The sequence below is a fragment of the Somniosus microcephalus genome, chromosome 6 (genome assembly GCF_052327205.1).
Source record: "Somniosus microcephalus isolate GS21.2 chromosome 6, FLI_Smic_1.0, whole genome shotgun sequence".
NCBI lineage: Eukaryota > Metazoa > Chordata > Chondrichthyes > Squaliformes > Somniosidae > Somniosus > Somniosus microcephalus.
The window spans coordinates 232306463-232332804 of NC_140992.1; the positions used below are offsets into that span (position 1 = coordinate 232306463).

The 26342-nt window shown below is 43.3% G+C and overlaps 1 protein-coding gene across 5 annotated transcripts in view; it reads left to right on the forward strand.

Moving 5' to 3' along the window:
• The window catches only part of plekhf1 (pleckstrin homology and FYVE domain containing 1), a 47288-nt gene that overhangs the window by 3737 nt on the left and 17209 nt on the right, over positions 1-26342 (forward strand). Inside the window, exon 1 of one of the 5 annotated variants that reach the window (XM_085991537.1) lies at positions 20242-20323. The exons of 1 other annotated variant lie outside the window; for it this stretch is intronic. The gene's annotated coding sequence lies outside the window, so the exon portion shown is untranslated. Of the gene's footprint in view, positions 1-20241; positions 20324-20366; positions 20642-26342 lie in introns of those variants that run through there. 3 more of the 5 variants (XM_085991539.1, XM_085991538.1, XM_085991536.1) reach the window with 3 other exon arrangements.

Below are 26342 nucleotides of genomic sequence, written 5' to 3' on the forward strand. Positions count from 1 at the left end.
CCTTTTGTGTTCTGGTCCCAGTCTAAGTGTTCAGACCCACATCATGTTAACCTGCCTCCTCTGACTAAACATACTGACAGTATGAAAATGTTCAGTACAGTGAAAAAACTGGATATTTAATAAAATATTAATGGCAAGTTCAATATTTTAAGGACTTAGTAGCATGTCATCAACAGAACTTAAACTGCAGGGAATGCTTTATTCAGTCTATTCCAGTATGTTGCATTGATTCAATACTGTAGCGTATTCATCAGTGCAGATTTACAGAAATCATATGTGAAATGTTTTGCATGATCTGCATAACCATGTACTGATTAGTGTCGTAAGCAGTTGTTTGTGCAATAATGCACTAGCTTAACACCTGCATTTAATAGTTAAGATAGAGGAAGCAAACAATGGCTTAGTGCATTACAAGGCTGTAATTTATTCAAGAGGTGCGACAATATCATAAACCAAATGCTGAGAGCATCTTACACATTTCTTAGCTGATTCAATTCTAATCCTAGTCTGAAATTATAATATTGTAATAATGCCATAACCAAATGCTAAGAGCATATTACAGCCTAAATGTCCTTCAGGCACCATTTTAAAGAAAGATGTGTATAGATTTTTTTAGAACTTATTCTGATTTTACATTGTGTCACATGACAAAAAGTCTACTATTTATAAAACAATTTCAGACTAGGATTAGAATTGGGTCAGAAAAGGAATCTGTAACAACTTTCTTTGGTGACTTTTTGTAGTCACTAAAGCAAAGGAAGTTGATGCTTAAGAATGGAACACTTCCCTTTTATGGCAACCAGTATCAAACACTCCCAGCTCAGGTTAAACACAGGCAGCTTTAACATAACGCTCCCTTTTACTCTGTCCCAACAATGTACTTTAGTCTGAATTTTGAAGACTATATTGACAGCCATTTTCCATTTCCCACACCAAACATCCTTCTACCCTCCCTGAATAAGGCTGGTTACTTAAAGGGACATTTAAAAAAAAAATTAAAATCTGTTTATAGGATCAGGGCATCGCTGGCAATGCCAGCATTTATTGCCCATCCCTTTGCCAGCGACGCCCTGATCCCATAAACGTGTGTTCCAAACAGGACAGTCAAGGTCAAAGAGAGTGCAGATCAGAGATAGGGCTACAGTACTAACCGGCATTCTCTATTAGTGTGGTTCCTGCTGGAAGGGAAGAATCATAGAATTATCCCCTAAATACCAAATTAGGAGCAGTTTTGTGCTGTGGGGCCATCCCCACTAGAAAATGAATTGAGACTAGGGGGTGGAAATTGGACAGCATTGTGCCCATTTTCTGGGCATCAATGAGCGTTGGGGAAAGAATATCAGGTCACAATCTCTCACGCCCAATCTCCCCCGGAAGTGCGCTGGCATGGGCACTTGCCTGAAACAGGCGTTAGGTGCTTTGAATATGCAAATAGGGGTCCTAGCGCTAGGTTTAGGACCCCAATGCAAAATTGGTCATCAGCTGAAAACCATATGTCCCACCCAGTTGTTCCAGGTCTTCAGCAGCCCGTAAAGGAACCACTAGAGGCCGTCCACAAAAAGATGAGGAAAGTTTTTAGATTATAATTTCTGTGGCGCCTGGAAGAGCAGAAGTTCTTCCGATTCCACAGAAACGCAGCGGGCTGCTGCTGGCCCAGACTCCCCACCCCCACCCTCCGCATCGGCTCCCCCACCCCCAGGACCTACCTGTGGGCCGGCTCGGTGCGGAGCCGACTAAAATTCCCACAGCTCCAAACTGTAAGCTACATCAAACACCCAACTGCTGTCCACAGCGCGCCAATTTCGTGCAGTTGATGCCCAAAGGTCAATTTCGATCGGGCCTCAGGACACGTGAAATCGCCCCGCCCATTTCATGCGGAAATCGAGGCTCCCCTTGAACCCTTACAGCCAGCAGAGAAGACTTTCATCCCACCAGTGCAGGGGCATGAACTGAGAAATAATACACCTCTATATGTATATCAAGGCATTTCAAAGGTGTGCAAAACATTTCAAAGTTGAATGTAAGATCTGCTGACTAGATCGGACTCCTATATTTTTATAAATTTAACTGGAGCTTAAAAGGAAAATCATTCTCCAACACTGAATCTAGTGACAGCCATTGACTAAGGTAGTGTAACTAGTCTAACAGACAGGTGCACACATTCCAACACTGATGCACACTGACTATGCTACAGGAACACATGCAGGAAGCTTCCTGTGCAGGCTCTGCTCGGGTCACTTCTGGTGGATGAACAACATGAACCTTTTTATTCTCTCTAGTATTGACAGAGCAGTGTTTTTTGTTATAGAGCAATGACATTTACTGCTTCTGTTCCTGAAACTTTTAATCTCAAGCCCGACTTCATGTCAAGGATGTTTACGAGCTAGAAAAATGTATTTAATTAGGACACAGAATGTAATCTGTTACTGCATTCAGCATTTTTCTGGATTGAACAGGGCTAAAAATGAATGCTGCTTCAGTGGACCAAGATCAACAAGTTCACAACTGTGGGAAATGTGTCCGGCCGTCTCCGGTAGGACCCAGATGCGTACACAGTCAGCGACATTGACAAACATTACAGCTTTCCTTTACGTGGAGCAAGTTCACTGGGCTTTCTTCTCTAAGAAAATGCAATCACCTTTGAATATATGCAGAGTAAACCAGAGACTTATAAAAGGCTACATGTTTGTGTCAATGATGCATTGCCTTGGTTTGTATGTGCCACCTTAAAGTACGTTTGTGAAAGTTCTGTATTTATGGTAATCACCCTGCACAGGCAGCATCCTTCAGTTGAAATGTCAAAAGCTGGAAGTTCATGTGTTATTCCTCACTGACATGCAGTTTTTTTATTAAATTTGTTTTCTGGATGTGGCAAGGCCCATCCCTAGCTGCCCTGAGAAGATAGTTGAGGCCACTTCAGAGGGCATTTAGAGTCAATCACATATTGTGGGACTGGAGTCACATGTGGGCCAGACCGAGTAGAGTGGCACGTTTCCTTACCTGAAGGACATTCGTGAACCAGTTGGGTTTTTACGACAGCAAGGGAAAAAGCCTCTGTTTTATTATATTTCCTGCTTCTTGTTACATATTAGTATTAAAAGAATTATATATGAAATACATAAATAATAATATATTTTTCAAATTTTGTATTTTTTTAATTTTGATTCAAAAAGTTTGACTCAAGTATTTGTGAATCATCGATATAAGGGTAGAACCTTCTACCAGTGCTGTTCACCTCTGCAAATCTTAACACACTCATACCCAGTTCCTCTTTGCACTATTTTAATGCAGATGTTAAATTGTCTGTATTAAAATAGTGCAGAAAGTAATTTAATAGAACTACTTTAAGTGTTATTGGAACAGCAGTAATTGTAATTTCTACCCTGTACATTTCTATTTAATATTAATTCAGATGATGTATCTTTGGCGTCAACTCCATTTTTCTCAATGGAGGTAACCCTGCAGGGAGCGAGTCTCAGAAGCTATTTTTGAGCTGAGATGTAATCACAGCAGAGCATGTGCTCTCAACCAGAAACACGTCTGCACACATGCACCTCCTGCAGGGATCACTATATAGTGATCAGGTGAGCAGGAACCATGACCAATTCTTTTTCCTCTGCCTAGTCTTGGTACTGTGAGGCTCTTGTGGCTGGCTGAGATCAGCTAACTCAGCACACACTGGAATGAAATCTCGGACCTTACTGCTGTGTCTTGGCCGCTTTACAGTAAGGCACAAGAAACCAATCTTTGCCCAGGGAGTTCTGCACTGATGATCTCGTGCTACAAGGACTGGAAGGATGTTTTTGGTTCTACAAGCATTCCATTGTATAACAAAGAAATTGTTTCAAACTTGTCATCTGTGCTCAAAAATAAATGACGTTATTTTGGTAGTCTGTGTTGGTAAAATACATTTTTCTGTAGGGTCAGACCAGCTGCTCATCAACATGCTTTGTAAGACACAACATTTCTAGTCTCAACCATGCCCTTTGAAGAGTGCGTACGGAGTTTAAGAGGGTGAAATTGGAGAGAGAGTCACTTGGTGCATTCTGTTCCCAAAGTTATTAATATGTCCCAAGAAATTTTGGTTTGAGGGGATACTTAGAATATTACAACGCAGAAACAGGCCAAGTCTGTGCCAATGTTTTTACCCAGGTGAACCACCTAGTCTAATCCCTCTGCTGCTTGCCCACCACCCCCCCCCCAACCCCCATATCTCCAGCATAATTTTAACATGTTTAAAATAATGTTTTATCACTAGTGGAGAAAATGGCTGTAGTGGTGCCTGTGACTATTTTTCAGCAGAGTTGTACCCTGCAAACTCAAACCGATTTCACTCTTCAAATATCTAGTTTCCAACACTAATTAATTTTGTTGAGTTCAGCTGGATATGAAAGATAATTATCAAAGTGGCAATTTTCACTCTTTGACAGTAGCCGTTGATTGCTGTGGAGATTTCATTAGCAGCCTTTTATCACCAGATGATGCTTGCTGCCAAGTATTTGACATTAAGGACTTCTGTGCACTTGAAATTCAGGATAGCTGTTAACACAGAGAAACTTCCTCTTCTGCTTAATTACTGGTCAAAACCCAATTTTATGAAATGTAATTTTGTTCCTCAAATTTTCTTCTTATCTCCAGAAGGCAGTTAATGCTTGAGCCTAGATAATGATTGCTTGAAAACAGGGGAAGTTGAATTGCAGCCAAACCCTATCTTACCCTCACCTGATGCACTTATGCACCGACTTTCACCAGGACACCTAGCCCATGGACACGGGGGCACCCCACCACCATCCTTGCCATGATCAGCTAAATCACCACAGGCCCAAGTCTGAATCCGAGGCCTTTCTGTTCTATACAGCTCAGTACCACGCTTTAAAGTGCATTTATCCATGGAGCCATCAGAGGAACAAAATCTATTTTTTAAACGAAACCCAAGTTGGTATTTAAGTGTAAATTCTGTGAGGCCCCACATCCAATGGTGGTGCGAAGGGTAGGGGAGATGCACAAAAGACCAGAGTCAGATGAATAGAGTGTTCAGGGAGGACGTAGGGTAGGATGAAGTTTCACAGATAAGATCGGGAGAGTCCATGGAGGGATTGAAAGATGAGGATGAAGATTTTAAATGCAAGGTGTTGGGGCATCACTGAGGATGGTGTTGATGGGTGAGCATGGAACAAGGTACAGGCACCAGAGTTTTGGACAAGTGTATGGAGAGCGGAGGATGGGAGGAAAGCATTGGAGTGGTCTAGTCTGAACATGACGAGGGCATGGGTAAGGAGTTCAGCAGTGAAGGAATGGAGGTGGGGCAGAGGCAGGAAACATTGCAAGGGTGAAAGTAATTGGTGTTTTAATAGAGAGGATATAGGGTCTGAAAGTCAGTTCAAGGTTGAACAAGAAACCAAGGTGTGGTGCATCACAAACCGTGTAATATTACTTAGTAATAAAACAATTTTACCTTTGTGCAGAGCAGTAAATGTCTTGTCTGACTGGAAATCACTTCAAGCCTGTTTTTCTTGGATGGGTGAAAGATAAAAATTAATTATTGCTGGGAACTAGATATCGTTCGATTGCTCAATGTATCCACAGTCTGAAGTTTCCTTGAATAACTGCATTAATAATGCAAGTGATAACACTTATTAGTGAAATTAACACATGATATTACAACTTTACCATTAAACTGTATAACTAAATATCACAGTAGCTTTCCTGCTGATACCTTAAGAAAGAAAGAGATGCATTTATATAGCGCCTTTCACAACCACCGGACGCCCCAAAGTGCCTTACAGCCAATGAAGTACTTTTGAAGTGTAGTCACTGTTGTAATGTAGGAAACACGGCAGCCAATTCACGCACAGCAAGCTCCCATAAACAGCAATGTGATAATGAACAGAGAATTTCTTTTTGTTGTTGATTGAGGGACAAATATTGGCCAGGACACCGGGGATAATTCCCCTGCTCTTCTTCGAAATACTGCCATGGGATCTTTTACATCCACTTGAGAGAGCAGACTGGGCCTCGGTTTAACATCTCATCCGAAAGACGGCACCCCTGAGAGTGCAGCCCTCCCCCAGTACTGCACTGGAGTGTCAGCCTAGATTTTTGTGCTCAAGTCTCTGGAGTGGGACTTGAACCCACAACCTTCTGACTCGGAGGCGAGAGTGCTGCCATAATGCACTCGGGGTGAAATTCGACTTGGCAGTTGTGCAAAACGGGTGATAGTGAATCGGCAGCTCGTTTTACACTCCGCCCGATTTTCTTTTGCAGTGAAGTTAATGGAAAATAAAATCGGCCGAGTGAAAAACAGGCTGCCGATTCACTAGCATGTGCTTCGTACTAATGCCCAAGGCGAATTTCACTCCCTCTGTTTTTAAATTCACTGAAATCAAAAATCACTAGTTGCATGTTTACATCTTTACAAGCATGTCATGTGTAAGTGTGCAACACTTCAAACAAGGGCTGATTTTACAAAAATTGTGCTCCCGCTGCAAAGCTTCACCCTCCAGAACCCACACATCAGGAAATCATGCAATTGTACCCACAATTTCCCAACATGAGCTCCTAGTGTGTGAGGCTCCTCACCAGGAGCATCCATTTGCAAAAAATGGCCCTATCATATATTCACTGCAAGGATATAACCCACTCATGGTTGGGCCACATGATGTTAAAAGATCATTCCTTCAGCAAAGCATGAATGGTTAGTTCACACCTGTTACATATCCATTGTTTTCTTAAGAAACCTGAGTGAAGGGCCAATAAAAGCTTAAAAAATAAAAATAAAGACAGTAACTCTTCTGATCTGGAATCAAAAATTAATAAGCAATGAAATTGGCTTCTATTTGACCTCAGAAATTAACAATGACCTTTCATAGTACTTCCTTCCAGGAGGTACGCATGCTCCACCTTAGCCGCTAAACATCACAAGTTGTGCTCCAGACTGACAATGGACAATGTCATGGGAGATTTCCTCCATTAGTGTATTGTTCTGTGTGCTATTTTAAAACAGTTGTTAACCCGTTTATTTTAAAGGTTCCCATTCACCTAAATTTAACAGATGTCTTGTGAGAATAATTAAGGTGTGTCTCAAACCAGAGCTACCTTGTTGAGAGTGGAAATCCAAATTTTGTAGAACTATGGCCAAATTCTTGATATTACAATGCCCACAATTAATGTTACTAGAATATTGGAATTTAACCTTCTGTTTATCTAGGATTTTTAAAAAAACAACGCTGTATTTGGTGTGTTTAAGTTGTCCTACATTAAACCAACTCAAATAACATGAATTACCAAGATGTTCTGCCAACAGCTGGAGTAAAATACAACACTTGTTGAAAACCATTTAACACCTAGCTTATGAGAGAAATGAATAGCAACACAATTGTATCTCAGTCACTACTTTATTTTCTTAATCATATGCATACAAAGATAATATGATTATCAAAGTCATCATCATACAGTTTAAATAACTTGGTGTCAGAGTCACAACAGCATTAAAGTCCTGTGTTCACCTTAGCCTTGTGCCATAACTGAGTTCAACATTAGTCTCCCGGTCTTATTTGGGTTCATTTTAATTTTTTAAAAATTGCAGAATTGGGAGGCTGTGTAACTGGTACACTATGTCTGAATGCTGGATCTGCCCTTCCATCAAGTAAGGCTTTATGCCAGAAGTGCTAAATCATAAAATTTACTCCATAGAATTTTTTTATTTTATAAAGCAGCCTAACCAAAGGTGATTATGTGTCTCTTACAATGGCATTAGTAAAAAGGTTTACAACCTCTTTGCTCCTGAAATAGCTAAACTGACAGGTCAGAATTGAAGCCTCTTCTGCGCTGGTCTGATTCTGACTTTCTCTGCAATGACATAGAAACATAGAAGATAGGAGCAGGAGTAGGCCATTCGGCCCCTCAAGCCTGCTCCGCCATTCAATTAGATCATGGCTGATAATCCAAATTCAGTACCCCGTTCCTGCCTTCTCCCCATATCCCTTGATCCCTTTAGCCTTAAGAAATATATCCAACTCCTTCTTGAATATATTTAATGAATTGGCCTCCACTGCCTTCTGTGGTAGAGAATTCCACAGGTTCACCACTCTCTGGGAGAAGAAATTCCTCCTCATCTCAGTCCTAAAATGGCTTACCCCCTATCCTTAGACTATGACCCCTAGTTCTGGACTCCCCGGCCATCGGGAACATCCTTCCTGCATCTAGTCTGTCCAGGCCTGACAGAATTTTATGGGTTTCGATGAGATCCCCTCTCAATCTTCTAAACTCCAGTGAGTACAAGCCCAATCGACCCAATCTCTCCTCGTACGTCATTCCTGCCATCCCAGGTATTAGCCTGGTGAATCTTCGCTGCACTCCTTCCATGGCAAGAATGTCCTTCCTCAGATAAGGCAACCAAAACTGCACATAATACTCAAGGTGCGGTCTCACCAAGGTCCTGTACAACTGCAGCAAGACATCCTTGTTCCTGTACTCGAACCCTCTTGCTACGAAGGCCAACATACCATTTGCCTTCTTAACCGCCTGCTGCACCTGCATGCTTACCTTCAGCGACTGGTGCACAAGAACACCCAGGTCTCTCTGCACTTCCCCTTCTCCCAATCTATTGCCATTCAAATAATAATCTGCCTTCCTGTTTTTGCCACCAAAGTGGATAACCTCACATTTATCCACATTATAGTGCATTTGCCATGTTTCTGCCCAATCACCCAACCTGTCCAAATCATACTGGAGTTTCACAACATCCTCCTCACAGCATACCCTCCCACCCAGCTTTGTGTCGTCTGCAAATTTGGAGATACTACATCCAATTCCCTCGTCCAGATCATTAATATATAGTGTGAACAGCTGGGGTCCTAGGACCGATCCTTGCGGTACCCCACTAGTCACTGCCTGCCACTCGGAAAACAACCCGTTTATTCCAACTCTTTGCTTTCTATCTGCCAACCAGTTCTCTATCCAAGTCAATACCTTGCCCCCAATCCCATGTGCCTTAATTTTACAAGCTAATCTCTTATGCGGGACCTTATCGAAAGCCTTCTGAAAGTCCAAATACACCACATCCACTGGTTCTCCCTTATCTATTTTACCAGTTACATCCTCAAAAAATTCCAGTAGATTAGTCAAGCACGATTTACCTTTTGTAAATCCATGTTGACTTTGTCCGATCCTGTCACTGCTTTCCAAGTGCTCTGCTATTACATCTTTTATAATGGACTCTAGCATTTTCCCCACTACCGATGTCAGACTTACCGGTCTATAATTCCCCGCTTTTTCTCTACCACCTTTTTTGAATAGTGGGGTAACATTAGCTACCCTCCAATCCATGGGTACTGTTCCAGAGTCTATCGAGTTCTGGAAGATGACCGGCAATGCATCTACCATCTCCAGGGCCGCTTCCTTAAGTACCCTAGGATGTAGATTATCAGGCCCTGGGGATTTATCGGCCTTCAATCCCGTCAACTTCCCCTACACCATTTCCCTACAAATACTGATTTCTTTCAGTTCCTTCCCCTCATTAGTCCCTATGTTCCCCGACATCTCTGGGAGGTTATTTGTGTCCTGTGTGAAGACAGAACCAAAATATGTATTTAATTGGTCTGCCATTTCTTTGTTCCCCATTATAACTTCCCCTGATTCTGACTGCAAGGGACCTACGCTTGACTTCACCAATCTTTTTCTCTTCACATATCTATAAAAGCTTTTACAGTCAGTTTTTATGTTCCCTGCAAGCTTACTTTCATAATCTATATTCCCCCTCTTAATTAATCCCTTTGTCCTCCTTTGCTGAATCCTAAACTGCTCCCAATCCTCAGGTTTGCTGCTTTTTTTTTGCCAACTTATATGCCCTCTCTTTGGATCTTATGTTCTCCCTAATTTCCCTTGTTAGCCACGGTTGAGTCACCTTTTTTGATTTATTTTTATGCCAAACTGGGATAAACAAATTCTGTAGTTCATCCAGGTGATCTTTGAATGTTTGCCATTGCCTATCCACCATCAACCCTTTGAGTGACATTCCCCAATCAATCCTACCCAACTCGCGTCTCATACCATCATAGTTCCCTTTATTTAAATTCAGGACCTTAGTCTCTGATTCAACTACTTCCCTCTCCATCTTAATGAAGAATTCGATCATATTATGATCGCTCTGACCCAAGGGGCCTCGCACAACAAGATTGCTAATTAATCCTTTCTCATTGCATAATACCCAGTCTAAGATGGCCTGACATCTAGGTTATACCCTCAATGAATTCTCCATGATCAACTCTCATTCCTGGTGTTTCCACATTTACGTTGATAACACCCAGCTCTACCTCACCACCACTTCTCTTGACCCCTCCACAGTCTCTAAATTGTTAGACTGCTTGTCCGACATCCAGTACTGGATGAGCAGAAATTTTCTCCAATTAAATATTGGGAAGGTCTTCGGGCCCCGCCACAAACTCCGTTCCCTAGCCACCGACTCCATCCCTTTCCCTAACATCTGTTTAAGGCTGAACACACTCTTCGCAACATTGGTGTCATATTTGACCCTGACATGAGCTTCCTGTTGTGTATGTACCTTTAAGGGAATAACTGGTCTCAGACTGCAGTACCGGCAGTGACCACCCCTGTATAAAAGGCCCTAGCAGGCTTCTGTAGTTTCAGTTTCCAGGTTGTCTCTGTAATGATATCAGCAAATAGTGATGTTATTTGCCTGTTTGATTATGATGCCTTACCAGCATGTTTGCAGGTATTGATTACTTATGCCTGACCAGCAGAGGTCATGTGAGAGACAAGCAGTTTGGTTTAGTTTCAGTTTCGTTCTAGATGCATCACAAGCATCGTGTCTCCTGTAAAAGCTGTATAAAAGAGTTGAACAAGCTTTAGGTTAAAAGTCATTCTCTTTCATAAATGTCTCGTCATTGAACCCACAAAGAAATCAATACATGGTGTCAGAAGTGGGATTGAAAGAGATGAAGAGGAAAAATCTGAAGTTAAATCAGCTCTCCACAGATTAGCAAGCCAAAAGAGAACATCGTTACTTACCATTAGAGAATAGCTAACGAAGTGAAAAATGGAAGGTTTACTCCCACCGGCGACGCTTCAGTTGACAGGTAATGTGGCTGAAAATTGGAGAAGGTTCAAACAACGTGTGGGGTTGTATTTATCAGCAATCGGAGCTGACGAGAAAAGTAATAAAAGGAAATCGTCACTGTTCTTACATGTCGTGGGTGATGAAGCGCTGGAGGTGTATAATAACTTCACATTCGCTGCTAATGGAGACAAAATGAAGCTAGATAAAATAATGGAACAGTTTGAGGCCTACTGCATACCTAAACGTAACGTGACGTTTGAGAGGCACAGATTTTTCACATGTGTACAGAAAACGGGTGAGACTATTGATCAGTATGTGACTGAACTGAGAAACAGAAGCAAATCGTGTGAATTTGAGGGACTGACAGACTCGCTGATAAAAGACAGACTGGTGTGTGGTATTCCAGATAATGGTCTAAGGGAAAGACTGCTAAGAGAGCAAGATCTAGAACTGGGAAAAGCCATAGCACTGTGTAAGGCTACAGAGACTGTGAAGTCGCAGGCAAAGGAGCTGTTCAGTGACAGTAGCTGCAACGTGGATGCAGTGAGTAAGAACGGACACAAACCGTTTAACAAAAAGAGCGCCAATGTGAAAAAAGAGGCGTGGCCAGCGAACGAAAATGAAAGGGACAATCGGAAGTCATGTAGTCGATGCGGTACACAGCATCCACCAAGAAAGTGTCCAGCATATGGTAAAACATGCAATAGTTGCAACAAGAACAACCATTATGCCCGTTGCTGTAAGAACCAAGTGCAACAAAGCAAGGTCCATACAGTAGATGAAAGCAAGATAGAGGAGTTCTATGTAGATGTTGTGTCTGAAAACAAAAAAGAAGAAAGAGACTGGATGTTGACACTAAAAGTGAATGACATACACATTCCATTTAAATTGGATACTGGAGCACAAGTTAATGTGATATCAGAGACTGATTTTAAGAAAATTAGACCCAGACCAAAGATACATGGAATAAAAGTGAAAGTGGCAGGATACTCAGGTACTGATATACCAGTGAAAGGAAGATGCATTGTCAAAGTGACACACAAGGACAGAGAGCACACGCTAGCATTAATCGTGGTGCCAAAGGATGTGCAAGCCATACTAGGTTTAAAAGCCTGTGAGAGACTGAACCTGGTAAAGAGAGTCCTCGTTGTGGAAAGCGAAGGAGAGACAGTCTATGATGAACTGAATGTTGCGTACACACCGGGTAAGCTGAGGTATACAGCAGACACGTTGTCTAGAGCTGTTGACCCAGGAGAGCCCGCAAACACAGTGAAAAGACTGAAGTACAAGGCAAAAGACAGTGGAACTGACTTCTACCAAAGCATGCTTGTATACCGCACAACGCCGCTCGAGTGTGGTAAGTCACCAGCCCAACTCCTGATGGGACGTCGGCTAAGGTCAAACCTACCCATCCCGGAGAACCTCCTGAAAACAAAAGAGGGGGAGAAAGTGAGGAAGTTCAAAGAGCAACAGAAAGAAAAGCAAAAGTGCTACTATGACAGAGGAACACAAAACCTACCTGAACTCCACACTGGTGACCAAGTAAGGTTCAAAGACAAAACAAACACATGGACTCAGAAGGGAACTGTCCTGAGTGAAGTTCAACCAAGATCATACACCATTCAGACAGATGAGGGTGCTGTTCTGAGAAGAAATCGTCGCAATCTTCTCATGGGACCAGCCACAGCAGGTCAAGAGACTGATACTGTTGAACAACCTGATCACACAGCTGAGAACACATCATCTGAGGCAACAACTCAGATTCAAGGACAATCAATCAGAAAATCCTCAAGACACGTGAAGCCTCCTGAGAGACTCATTGAGCAAATTTAAGAACTATTGTTATAGAAGGAAGTAATGTTATCTTATTCTTTCTTCAAGTTCTCGTGTATTGACATATTTCATGTGAACACACAAAGCAAGGTTAAAAAACCTTGATCATGATAATGATAATGTAAGTTCATTAAGTGTTACAGTTAAAATGCAGATTAATACAAAGAAAACATGTTGTTAGTTAAAAGTAAAATACTTTTGTTTTAAGAAAAGGAGATGTAATGATATCAGCAAATAGTGATGTTATTTGCCTGTTTGATTATGATGCCTTACCAGCATGTTTGCAGGTATTGATTACTTATGCCTGACCAGCAGAGGTCATGTGAGAGACAAGCAGTTTGGTTTAGTTTCAGTTTCGTTCTAGATGCATCACAAGCATCGTGTCTCCTGTAAAAGCTGTATAAAAGAGTTGAACAAGCTTTAGATTAAAAGTCATTCTCTTTCATAAATGTCTCGTCATTGAACCCACAAAGAAATCAATACAGTCTCCATTCAGTAAAGACTTGTTATAATCAACTCCTGCAGTCCGTGTCTCAATTATACACGGGCATAATACTGGCGACGAGTAAGAAACAAACTTACCTGCAACTCGGCAGCACCTCAGACGACGTTATTGAAGGTCGAAGCCAGAAGAAAGAAAAAAAAATAATAATCCAAAGAAACTCGAGAAACAGGCGTCGACCATGGGCAACCGCCCTCCAAATCATCGAATTGAAAAGTACAGGAGAGACTGTCGAGAGCCAGGCTTTGTTCTCCAGTCTGTGGTTTCCCAGCTAATCGGGCTGGTGGCATGTAGTGCACTGATCCTTCCTGGGCTGCGGCGGGCTAGAGCTCGATCGGGTGGCTCTGCAACGGGGCCGGGCAGCGAGTCGGGAAGCAAAGAGAGAGAGAGAGAGGTTGGACACACAGGGCGCGGCCGGTGCTTCGAAGCCGGGCAGCGTTCGGACCTAAGAAGAGGGAGGGAAGTGTCCCAGAGGGCCCGCTCCACGACGGGAATGGTTCTTCAATTAACGGAGCAAATATTGAAGCGCGATACAAAAATAAAAATACCGCGGAGAGCGGCGTTGGCAGCAGCGATCGGGGAGGTGCGAAGACCATAGGGCGTCACCATTACAGGATAGTAAAATAAATATAATCGCCAGCAACAGTGTTGGCAGGAGCGGCAGCGGCGGGAAGCGCCATCTTAATTCGGCGGGGAAGCAGGAAAAGCGCGGGAGGCGCCATTTTGATCCATCGGGAATGAAGGCAAAGTGCGGGAGGCGCCATCTTAGATTTTCAAGATGCCAAAGACTGGCGATATCACTGCCTTCGATAATGCAACAGAAGACTGGACCACGTATGTGGAAAGAGTCGAGGTATATTGCGAGGCAAACGAAATAGCCGAGGAGAAAAAGGCATCGGTATTGCTAAATTTAATGGGCGCAAGAACGTACGGCCTATTGCGGGACCTGATTACTCCAGCCAAACCGAAGGCGAAGAGTTTTAACGAAATTGTTGCTATCCTACAGGAACACCTAAATCCTACACCGCTGCTGATAGCAGAAAGATTTAAATTCCACAGGAGAAATCAGCATAAAAATGAGAGCAATGCTGATTACCTTACGGAACTACGCAAGCTATCAAAGCACTGCCAGTTCGGAGCAGGACTGGCAGATACCTTACGGGACAAATTTGTCTGTGGACTCCTGAGTGAAGGAACCCAGAAGAGGTTACTCTCAGAGAAAGAGCTGACGCTAGATAAGGCTTTCAGCGTGGCAGTATCGTACGAAGCAGCAGCAAGGGGAGCTGCGGAAATACAACAAAAGCCACAGGAATACAGCACCCACGAAATGACACGGGGATTTGCAAAATGTTATCGCTGTGGCAGAACAAACCATGACCAGAAGGACTGCTGGTCCAAGGACAAAATATGCAGGCAATGCGGAAAGATGGGACACATTGCACGAGTTTGCAGGTCTGGGAAGAAGACCAACGACAACAAAAAGGCTACTAAGGAACCGTACAGGAAAGTACAAAAGATGACGGACAGTAGTTCCGAAGACCAGATGAGCGATAGTGAATCCGGGAACAAGAGACTAAGCTGTCTCAAACTTCACAACGTAATCGCAAAAGAGGATCACCGAACCATTTGGGTCACCCTCACGATAGCAGGGTCCCAAGTCAAAATGGAATTGGATACAGGATCAGCTCTAACCGTCATGAATCGACGAGACTACGAGCGGCTATTCTCACACATACCCTTGAAAGAGACATCCATTGTCTTGAGGACGTATACGGGGCAAAAAGTATACCCCAGAGGGAAAATAAGGGTGCCTGTCGAATACAACGGCAAGAAAATACGGAAATTGTATCTCTACATTCGGCAAGATGGTGGACCACCGTTATTGGGACGTGAATGGATCAGAAAGATAAGTTTAGACTGGCACTCCATTCAGGCACTGACAGTGGCTGGTAAAAAGGATGACGACGTCACTCCTGGACGATTGTCAACAATCTTAGCTGACGCCAAAGAGGTATTTCAACAAGAACTGGGCACTCTTAAAGGTGTAACCGCCTCGATAAAAATAGAGGAGAATGCAATTCCCAAGTTTTTCAAAGCAAGACCGGTACCATATGCAATTCGCCCAGCCGTCGAGGCAGAGCTGGAGAATCTGGAGAATGCAGGCGTGTTATCTAAGGTAGACTGGAGTGAGTGGGCGACACCCATCGTTCCTGTCATGAAGAAAATGTTAAACAATAAGTCTGAGGAGCCAAGGAAGGTTCGCATCTGTGGGGACTTCAAGGTGACGGTGAACCCAGTCCTTCACACAGTACAATATCCTCTTCCAAGGATAGAAGATATCTTCGCCTCACTATCTGGAGGGAAGCGTTTTACAAAAATTGACCTAGCACAAGCATATTTGCAGATGGAAGTTGAAGAATCCTCTAGGAAGTATCTCACGATCAACACTCACAAAGGTCTTTACCAGTATAATCAAATGGTATTCGGAGTAGCATCAGCTCCGGCGATATGGCAAAGAGCGATGGAACAAGTCCTGCAAGGGATTCCGGGGACTCAGTGTTACTTGGATGACATCCTAGTGACAGGTGAAGATGACAGTGAACACCTTGCCAACCTAGAGCAGGTGCTCACTAGACTACGTGAACATGGGCTACGAGCCAATCGCCCCAAGTGTGAGTTTTTTAAGAAACAGATATCGTATTGTGGCCACGTGATTGATGAAGAGGGGTTGCATAAGTCCCCTGACAAAATTGAAGCGGTAGTTAAGGCTCCAGCGCCTGAAAATGTGTCACAACTGAGGTCATTCCTCGGATTGGTGAATTACTACCTTAAGTTTTTGCCGAATTTGTCCACAATTCTGCATCCACTGAACGCCCTACTACGAACGGGAGTAGCATGGAAATGGAGCGATGAATGTAAGCGGACCTTTCAGAAGAGTAAGGACCTAATCACTTCAAGAGAAGTATTGGCTCACTACAACCCATCACTACCGATAAGACTGGCGTGTGATGCGTCTCCCTACGGCATTGGGGTGGTACTGTCACATAAATTCCTTGATGGTTCAGAGAGGCCGATAGCTTTTGCGTCACGCTCGTTAACTTCAACCGAGCGTAACTACGCCCAGATTGACAGAGAGGCCCTCAGCCTGGTGTGGGGGGTGAAGAAGTTCAATCACTACCTGCAAGGTCAGAAATTTACTCTACTAACTGATCATCAACCTCTCGTCTCCATTTTCAACCCTTAGAAGGGCGTACCGATAATGACGGCACAACGGCTACAGAGGTGGTCCCTTTTCCTAGGGGCACACCAATATGACATCGAGTACAAAGGAACTAAACAGCATGGGAATGCTGATGGAATGTCGCGCCTACCGTTGCCGACGGTGGAAGAGGAACTGGCAGTGGATCCAGTGGAGTTATTCCACTCGACTATAGTCGAATATCTCCCTGTGACGAATGCAAACATAGAAAAGGAAACACGAAATGACCCGACACTATCACGGGTCTATGATTTAACGGTGAAGGGATGGCCAGCACATGGCGAACCACTGCTGCCAGCATTCTCGCCGAGAAGAGAACAGCTGTCAGTGTGCAGAGGAACCTTGATGTGTGGATCCAGAGTAGTAATTCCACCCAAATTGAAGGATAGAGTGCTCAATGAGCTTCATGAGGGTCATGTGGGAGGGGTAAAAATGAAGAACTTAGCCAGAGCGTTTGTGTGGTGGCCGGGAATCGATAGAGAAATCGAAGAGATGACCAAGAGCTGTACTGGATGCCAGAAGGTCCAAAACGCCCCACCACAAGCCCCTCTACATCCATGGGAGTGGCCCTCATCTCCATGGCAAAGGGTGCACATTGATTTTGCTGGTCCCTTTATGGACTCGATGTTTTTAATTGCGGTGGATGCACAAAGTGGCCAGAGGTAATAAAAATGTCCTCAACCACCACAGAAAAAACTATCACAGTCTTACGAACCATATTCGCCAGGAATGGGCTGCCTGAACAGATTTGCTCTGACAATGGACCACAGTTTGTGTCTGAAGAGTTCCGGAGGTTCTTAAAGAACAATGGTGTTAAGCATTACACATCCGCCCCATATCATCCAGCCACTAATGGATTGGCCGAGAGGTTTGTTCAAACATTCAAGAAGGCTATCAAGGCAATGTGTAATGAAGATATACCCCTACAACACAAGGTGGATAACTTCTTGTTTGCCTACCGGAATGCGACACAAGCGGTTACCAACCAAACTCCAGCCATGATGTTCTTCAATCGAAGACTACGATGCCGCTTGGATTTGGTTAAGCCAAACGTCAGAAGAGATGTGGAGAACAGGCAGTTTCAGAATATGAATGAAAGGCCAACCAGGAGTTTCAAGATAGGTCAACCAGTTTTGGCCCGGGACTACCGCACAGAGAAATGGCAGCCAGGAACGATCTGTACACGGCAAGGACCTCTAATGTATACCGTGGACGTTGGAGAGAGCATTGTAAGACGCCATGCTGACCAGATTCTAGAGTCACTGGAAAACGTCAACTCCACACCAGGATCTGATACACCTGGCGATGAAACCGAAGTACCAATTGCATCTACCGCAGAATCGGTGATATTGGAAGCAGACGAACCAAACAACAACATTGATCCCGACTCAACCTTGCCAGAAGAACCTGATATCCCAAAGAGGCGTTATCCAGACAGAATCAGGAAGCCTCCTCAAAGACTGAACTTATAATTGCTTAACTTCAACCAATGTATCTAGCAACCGTAATTGTAATTGTAATTAGTTATTATTTAATTGTTAAATGAATGTTATGTACTGTTTATCTAAAAGGGGAGGAATTGTTGTGTATGTACCTTTAAGGGAATAACTGGTCTCAGACTGCAGTACCGGCAGTGACCACCCCTGTATAAAAGGCCCTAGCAGGCTTCTGTAGTTTCAGTTTCCAGGTTGTCTCCATTCAGTAAAGACTTGTTATAATCAACTCCTGCAGTCCGTGTCTCAATTATACACGGACATAATACTTCCGGCCACATATCCGCGGCATAACTAAGACCGCCTATTTCCACCTCCATAACATCACCCGTCTCCACCCCTGCTTCAGCTCATCATCTGCTGAAACCCTCATCCATGCCTTTGTTACCGATAGACTTGACTATTCCAATGCACGCCTAGCTGGCCTCCCACATTCTACTCTACATAACTCACACCAAGTCCTGTTCACCCATCACCCCTGTGCTCACTGACCTACATTGGCTCCCGGTTAAGCAATGCCTCAATTTCAAAATTTTCATCCTTGTTTTCAAATCCCTCCATGGCTTCGCCACTCCCTATATCTGTAATATCCTCCAGCCCCACAAACATCCCCCCCCTCCCCCCGAGATATCTGCGCTCCTTTAATTCTGCCCTCTAGAGCATCCCTGATTATAATCGCTCAACCATTGGTGGCTGTGCCTTCAGCTGCCTAAGCTCTGTAATTCCCTCCCTAAACCTCTCTGCCTCTCTCCTCCTTTAAGACCCTCCTTAAAACCTACCTCTTTGACCAAGCTTTTGGTCATCTGCCCTAATTTCTTCTAATGTGGCTTGGTGTCAAATTTTGTGTCTTCTAATACTCCTGTGAAGCGCCTTGGGACGTTTTACTATGTTAAGGGTGCTATATAACTACTTTTACTGTTGTTGATTTATCATGTGTCTTCTCTATTTCTTCTGAACTTAATTGGTCACATGGACGTCCTGATGAAGCGAACTATTTCAACACTTCTTCCCCTACACAAATTTATTTTGGTTTCTAAAAGAGGCTGCTTTCCTTACTGGTTCTTTTCTCAGTCTTTCGTTTCCTTGGCTGTCTTTGTGTCTGTTTTGTCTTTCTTAATGTTCTTTCGTCTGTCTTCTCCTGCTTCTTAGTCTGAAAAAACTTGGGATGAAACTGTCTTTTTATGCCTGAACATCAAAATGGTTCAAGAGAATGTGGCTTTTCTCAAATTCATTTTAAAAATGTGGGCTTTGATTGTAATTTTAACTTTAAAAACACTTTGCGGCCTTCAATGCGATGCCAATAATTCTATTGAAGCTTTTGACCATCTGTTGTTGAGGTTTCCTCAGGAAATGTTTTTAAGCTTAGATGCTCAAGAATTGTAAAACAGTCATAAGGCAGGTCAGCCATTTGGCCTTATTAACAGTCTGAGGTCTTGCTATTTGAATTTTAGCATTTTAAATGCTGACAATGTCCTGTTTATTGAGAATCTCAAATAGCATATAAAATGGAATCTTAACCCCATCCAATCTTGTTGAGTTCACGTCAAATTTTGCTCTTTCACTAAAATTGCTGAGATATACCTGTAGATGTTACTGAGTTAAGGCTCCATTTTCACACGCCATTTTTAAAATTAAAAATAATTGACTCTTGTGTCTTATCTCAATCTTATCTGTACAGCTGTTGCGCAGCCTTGGCAATGGAAAGGAGACTTTTGGGGGGAACAGGGGGGGATTGTGGCTTCTTTAAAGTTACAATTATGGTAGTTTTGTCAATATTTAACTTTTAAAGTAGATTCGTGCTTTTTTAACAAACAGCCTACTTTAAATCCTATCTCGAGCCTTGATATAGATGTGCTTTCATAATCCTGGCAGAAGCCCAATTGTAGTCAGCAGATGATTCAAACCTCTAGAACTGAAACCCTGATTATAAAATCAGCCTTACTGTTCTCTACAACTCTGCTGTTACAAACAAGAGGAAGAGAGGGTAGGGCTATTTAAAAAAAAATTAAAATGCAGCTTTGCATTTCCTTCCTTCCTTTCTGACCACATTCATGTTAACAGAAATGCGCCAGTAAAACAAACATTACTCAATCAACCTTTACACTGTCTGCAATGGTATCAAGGTCGATTATCAGGAACAAGCAGATCCACAAAAACAAGTACGTGCTTCTTAATATATTTTAGTTCAGTGCCATGTTAGCTAAGTGTTGCTAAAATCAGACATTCGTTCAGTATTTCAGTTTAGTCACTGGCTAAGCCTCATGTAGTTTAAAGGCGTGGCTGAGGCAGCTTTAGTCCGAAGGAATGTTTGACTCTGGTGCATTAAAATTATCTGAAACAAAAATAGCCCTGGCGCATTAAAATTAACCATGGCCTTTGAGCAAACACTGCAACGGAGAATGAAAGAACAGCCTGGGTGACCTGAGTCTTTTGCACGTTAAATAAGAGAACACTAGAAAAGCAGATTGATTTGTCTTGTAAGTATCTACAAAGAAATGTTTTGGCTATGTGATTTTATGCTTTTAAGGTAATTGGCAAAAGAACCAAAGGCGACATGAGGAAAAACTTTTTTTACTCAGCGAGTGGTTAGGATCTGGAATGCACTGCCTGAGAGGGTGGTGGAGGCCGACTCAATCGTGGCTTTCAAAAGGGAGTTGGATAAGTACCTGAAGAAATTTTTTTTTTGTATAAAACTTATGATTAGAGTAGTGAGTATTTGGAATAGATTCACTGCTACTGCAACTATTGTTGAATTGATTAGCACTTAAAAAGAACTAAATTAATATTTGGTTAGCTATAAGGGGCCAGATCTTGCTGGAATGAGGCATCTCACAGCATATGCCATTAGTTAGACTTTTTTCTGCACCCTTCACCGCGAATATAACTTGCGCTGTAACTTGCTGGAAGTGCGAGCTGATAACGGTGTGGCGAGGGCAACGAGGCATATAGGACCTTAGTGAATGATGGGACCAACAGTGTACTTCCTTAACCAATTAGATTTAAAGATTGAGAAAGAAGCTGGAACGATGGAGAAGGAGGGTGAATTCGTGTCAAATCAGGTACAGGAAAAGAGCAAAAGAAAGATTGGATTAAGGGAGAGAGAGAATAAAGAGACAGCAAGGAAAAGTAAGAAAAAAATAATAATTAAAAATTAAAAACATTTTAAATCATGAAGAAGAACTTACTGCATGTAGGAATGAGACTCAACAGTTTATATTTTTCCCTTTCTGGGCCGGAAAGGTTCATTGACACTGCATTAACAATTATCACATCATTGAAAAGGTATTTATGCTGTTAAGTATGAGCCCTAACTTTCTTTGGTGAGTCTAATGGGCAATTAATATGCAAATCCAGCAAGTTCTTAAAAATAACGTGGAGGTTGAGGGCGAGCTGCCGTTTGTGCGAGGCAAATGGCGGCGTGGCGTAAATAGACTAGCAAGTTCTGGAGATTCGCAACTCACGGCAAATCTCTTCTACCCCTGAACTTGCTGGTTGATTTGCACATTAATAATGGTGTGCGACTTGAACTCACTGTTATTTTTCTGGGAAGATTTGGCCCAAGGATAAGAGGGTGAATTTCCTCAAGGCTTCTCCCACTCTGGCATCGTGACTTCAGCAGAAGCCCCATTTACACACTGGAGGTTTCTGCCAAAGTTATGGCAGTGGAGTGGGAGAATTCCTGAGGAAATTTACTCCCTAAGGGTTTATAACGGTGATGAGTACAGGTAGAGATTATAAAATAGAATCAGAGAGCTGTGTATTAACAATAGGGTTATCAAAAAATAGATTGCAATTGGGAAAATGTTTTTGGTAAGCGGGGGAAGTTCTGTTTTGCGGTGTGTTCAGTTCTGTTTTCTCAGTCAATATGTTGTTTCTCCAACAAGGAAAAGAAGTGCTACTTGTTGGGTAATGAAGTGGAGCAAACAGATAGACTAAATAAAGGTGAATATTTGAGAAACTGTGACCACAATATATTAGGTTTAGTGCAAGAACGAAAAGGAAAAAGAAAGATTTAGAACAAGGTTTCTTGACCGGGAAAAAGAAAATTGTAGTCAGATCAAGAGGGATCTTGACCAGATTAATTGGAAGAAAAAATTGGTAAATGAAAATGTAGATCAGCAGTGTGAAGTACCTAAATAGGAAATGGTAGAAATCAAACCCATTCCAGTAAGGAGAAAAATCAGTGTGGCAGCCATGGATGAATAACGATAGTAGGAAAAAAACTGAAACTAAAAAAGGAAGTAATTAGTACTTACACGGCGGACAATAAAAATAGATCAGGACGAATATAAAGAATATAAGAAAGCTACAAAAAGGAAGATTAAAAAGTTATAGAGAAAAAAAACCAATAAAATTATTTCTACAAGCACATCAGTAGTAAGAGGATAGTCAAGATAAGGGTGGAGCTGCTCAGAGATGAACAACAACAACTTGCATTTATAAAGAGCCTTTAACAAAGGAAAACATCCCAAGGTGCTTCACAGAAATGCAATCAGATAAATTGGCAGCAGATGGGCTGAGGCAGAGATGAGCGATGTTATGATGGTGGAAATGATGGAAGTTTATGATGGAGATTAATATGCGGCTGGAAGTTTAGCTCAGGGTCCAGTAGGATGCTGAGGCTGTGAACAGTTGGCTTCAATTTGACACAGTGGCTGGGGAGGGGCTGGAGTCAGTGGGGAGGGTACAGAGTTTGTGGTGGTGGCTGATGATGATGGCCTCAGTTGTCCCAATGTTTGATTGGATGAAACTGTGGCTCATCCAGGACTGGCAGTCAGAGAAATCAGCGGTTTAAATCAAACATGCCCACAGTAAATAATAATTCTAATAGGTCTAAGAGCGTTAAAAAAACAAGCCTGAAGACCATGGGCTAAAAATTCAGTTTGGGGCGCCAAGCTCGCCTGGGCGCCGGAATTACCGCTGCGTGCGGAGCCACTTGCGCCATCCGGATATTCAGTTTCTGCGCCCCAAATGGAAGCGGGCCGCTAAACGAGGCTTCCCGCGCCCCGCTTGGGGCGCTGAAACTGAATATCGGCGCGCTAAGGGCCGCAGCGCCACACGCTGCGGCACGGCAGGCTGCGGTACTGCAGGCCTTCCTCCCACTGTTAAGGGGGAGGTGCCTGCAACAGCGCGATCCCCGCTCGCGAGTGCCGGCAAATGAGCCCGGCACCAAGGAGAAGTGCCGGGCTCTCGGGAAACAGCCGGCAATGCCGCGGGGGGGGGGGGGGTGTAGGAGGCCGGGGACGGAGGTGCGGGCAGGCGGGCGCCGAAAAAGCGGCCGGCCGCACCTCCACCTTAACTAGCGCCACTACCGCCACAGGTAGGGCCCTGTGTACCGGTCGCTATTTGCGGCCGGCGCTGAAGAGGCGGGCGCGACCAAATATGGCCATCGGGGCGATAGCGGGGCGCTGCGCACGCCGATGACGTCATCAGTGGCGGCGCAGCGCTACAGGCTAACGCCGCCATTAGCGCCCTGCTAAATATCGCGGTAGGTGTGGCCAGTGGCGCAAAAGCCACTGAGTGCCCTCTTTAGGCGCAAACTGGTGGCGCAGGCCACTGAATTTCTAGGCCTTTGTGTCTTAATGCAAGGAGCATTCGTAATAAGGTGGACGAATTAGCTGCGCAAATAGAGGTAAACGAATATGATTTGATTGGGATTACAGAAACAATGCTCCAGGGTGGCCAAGTTTGGGAACTCAACATCCAGGGGTATTCAATATTCAGGAATGATAGGCAAAAAGGAAAGGGAGGTGGGGTAGCATTGCTGGTTAAAGAGGGGATTAACACAACTGTAAGGAAGGATAATGACCCAGAAATTTGGGTCGGGGTCTTCCCGCGGGTGCAAGCCCCCGATCTGCATTTACCTTGCACGCCGGCCGTTGAGCTGTGAGCCCCCGTGGAATTCCGATCCGGGGCCTGGTCCAGCTGCCGGCGCGCAGTGCTTGCGTATCCCAGGGGTGCAGTTAGTTCGATGCGTCCCCTGGGATCACGTGGGCCATGGGGAGCCAATCGGAGCAGGGAATGCTCCATTCATAAGATTGACAGGAAGGGCTGTCAAGACTTATAAATACTACGGCCCCAAAACAGCACTAAATCTTCAAATAAATTTTTTAAAAACATCACATTTTTTAAATAAACTATAAATTACATAAAATAACTATTTTAAACAATAATTTAAATTTTTGAAAAAAATAATTTTATTTTCTAACGGGGCTAAAATAAATTTACCTTGCTTTAAAGTATTTAAAAATAATAAACCTGTGGAAAAAATGTTTTAATTTTAATTAATTCACCACTTACCTTGTAAAAAGCAGGCCTTACGACTGCTTTTTACATGTCTAACTTCTGGAGACTTACTCGAAGTTCGATGCGCACGCGCAGTCTCTCCCGCGCACGCGTTCGACCTCTGAACCCCTTCGTTCAGGGGATCGGAAGTGCCGGTTTCCCGCGCATGCGCAGTGCATGCAGGAAACCGGCACTTCCATTGGGCCTACGGGTGAGTAACCCATGCGTACTCACCCGTGGAGACCCGAATTTCTGGCCCATTAGCTCTGATGACGTGGAATCTGTATGGGTAGAACTGAGAAATACTAAGGGGCAGAAAACGTTAGTGGGAGTGGTATATAGACCTCCAAACAGTAATGCAGAGGTTGGGGATGGCATTAAAAGGGAAATTAGAGAAGCGTGCAAGAAGGGCACAGCAATCATCATGGGTGACTTTAATCTACATATAGATTGGGCTAACCAAATTAGTAACAATATTGTGGAGGAGGAATTCCTGGAGTGTTTACGGGATGGTTTCCTGGACCAATATGTCGAGGAACCAACCAGAGATCAGGCCATCTTAGACTGGGTATTATGTAACGAGAAAGGATTAATTAGCAATCTTGTTGTATGAGGCCCCTTGGGTCGGAGCAATCATAATATGATAGAATTCTTCATTAAGATGGAGAGTGAAGTAGTTCACTCAGAGACTAGGGTCTGCATGGATGAACTACAGAATTTGTTCATCCCAGTTTGGCATAAAAATAAAACAAAAAAGGTGACTCAACCGTGGCTAACATGGGAAATTAGGGATAGCATAAGATGCAAGGAGAGGACATACAAATTGGCCAGAAAAAGCAGTAAACCTGAGGATTGGGAGCAGTTTAGGATTCAACAAAGGAGGACAAAGGGATTAATTAAGAAAGGGAAAATAGAATATGAGAGTAAGCTAGCATGGAACATAAAAACTGACTGTAAAAGCTTTTATAGATATGTGAAGAGAAAAAGATTGGTGAAGTCAAGCGTAGGTCCCGTGCAGTCAGAATCAGGGGAATTTATAAGGGGGAACAAAGAAATGGCTGACCAATTAAATACATATTTTGGTTCTGTCTTCACAAAGGAGGACACAAATAACCTCCCAGAGATGTCGGGGAACATAGGGTCTGATGAAAGGGAGGAACTGAAAGAAATCAGTATTTGTAGGGAAATTGTGTTAGGGAAATTGAAGGCCGATAAATCCCCAGGACCTGATAATCTACATCCTAGGGTACTTAAGGAAGTGGCCCTAGAAATAGTAGATGCATTGCTGATCATCTTCCAACATTCGATGGAATCTGGAACAGTACCCATGGATTGGAGGGTAGCTAATGTTACCCCACTATTCAAAAATAGAGAGAAACGGGGAATTACAGACTGGTAAGCCGGACATCGGTAGTGGGGAAAATGCTAGAGTCCATTATAAAAGATGTAATAGCAGAGCACTTGGAAAGCAGTGACAGGATCGGACAAAGTCAACATGGATTTGAAAAAGGTAAATCGTGCTTGACTAATCTGCTGGAATTTTTTGAGGATGTAACTGGTAAAATAGATAAGGGAGAACCAGTGGATGTGGTGTATTTGGACTTTCAAAAGGCTTTCGATAAGGTCCCGCGTAAGAGGTTAGCATGTAAAGTTAAGGCACATGGGATTGGGGGCAAGGTATTGACTTGGATAGAGAACTGGTTGGCAGACAGAAAACAAAGAGTTGGAATAAACGGGTCTTTTTCCGAGTGGCAAGCAGTGACTAGTGGGGTACCGCAGCTATTCACAATATATATTAATGATCTAGACAAGGGAACTAGATGTAATATCTCCAAGTTTGCAGACGACACAAAGCTGGGTGGTCGTGTGTGGTGTGAGGAGGATGCAGAGAAA